The sequence below is a fragment of the Orycteropus afer genome, unplaced genomic scaffold (assembly GCF_000298275.1).
Source record: "Orycteropus afer afer isolate SDZICR_OR568_19922 unplaced genomic scaffold, OryAfe1.0 scaffold00280, whole genome shotgun sequence".
NCBI classification, from domain to species: Eukaryota; Metazoa; Chordata; class Mammalia; order Tubulidentata; family Orycteropodidae; genus Orycteropus; species Orycteropus afer.
The window spans coordinates 500,017-500,974 of record NW_006921867.1 but is presented as its reverse complement, the minus strand read 5'-3'; positions in this window follow the sequence as shown (position 1 = coordinate 500,974).

Below are 958 nucleotides of genomic sequence, written 5' to 3'. Positions count from 1 at the left end.
TATTGTGTTGATTGAGTGTGGTGTCCCCCAATACTATGGTCCTAAGTTGGTAGATCCATTGGATCTCTCTCCCACAGTGTCTGGCTGTCTGTGAGGGATTGCTCTATGTCTGTTTTCTGTTGTTTCTGTAAGGACTGCAGGTATTTTGTATCACTGGTGTCTGTGCAAGATTAACTTCAGTTGAATCTATCTTTGATTTAAAGTATAATCTTGTTCACTGACCACCATCTGATCTTTTCACATGTTTATGTGTTTATCTGTAGCCTGGTGTTTGGTGTTAATGGTAATGGAGTATTGTAGGTATACAGGTATTCGTCTCTGTCGTCTATAACTTATGTGCACATTTTGGTGTTCTCCCTTTCGCTAATGTTATCATGGTGGTTTATTCTTCCTGGAAAGGGATTCAGTGGAGGAACACAGTATATCCCAGGGACCACCAATCTCTTGATCTCCATATCAACACCCTTACTTTTTCTTTAAAAATAAAAAATTCTGGCTATTGGGCATAAACAGTTAAGTTATTTTGTCATAGTTTAGAGGAAATAACTATTGATAAATCATTGTTATTAAAAGCCCACTAGGGAAAGTGTTTCACTGGTGGCATAAAAGACCATTATATCCTGTATAATTTATAACTTTCAACATTGAATATATTAGTGTAGAAGAATCACAAACAAACTCTGTGAATCATTATTATTGCAGATACCATGAATCATATAATGAGATAACTTGGAGTTCAACCTGTAGAACTTAGCCCAGAGGTTGAGCACCAAGTCAGTCTTCTATTTGATGGGAGAAGAAATGTTTCTAGGAACCACGTACCCTAGAGAGTAAATGCCTAATGTTGTTGGTTCTACAATGTAATACATCTTCCCTTAACAAAAGCCTTCCTTTATAAAGAATAAACTTTTTGTTTCAATAATGTCCAGCCTTTTCCTCCTTTATTTTTGTCTCAGAA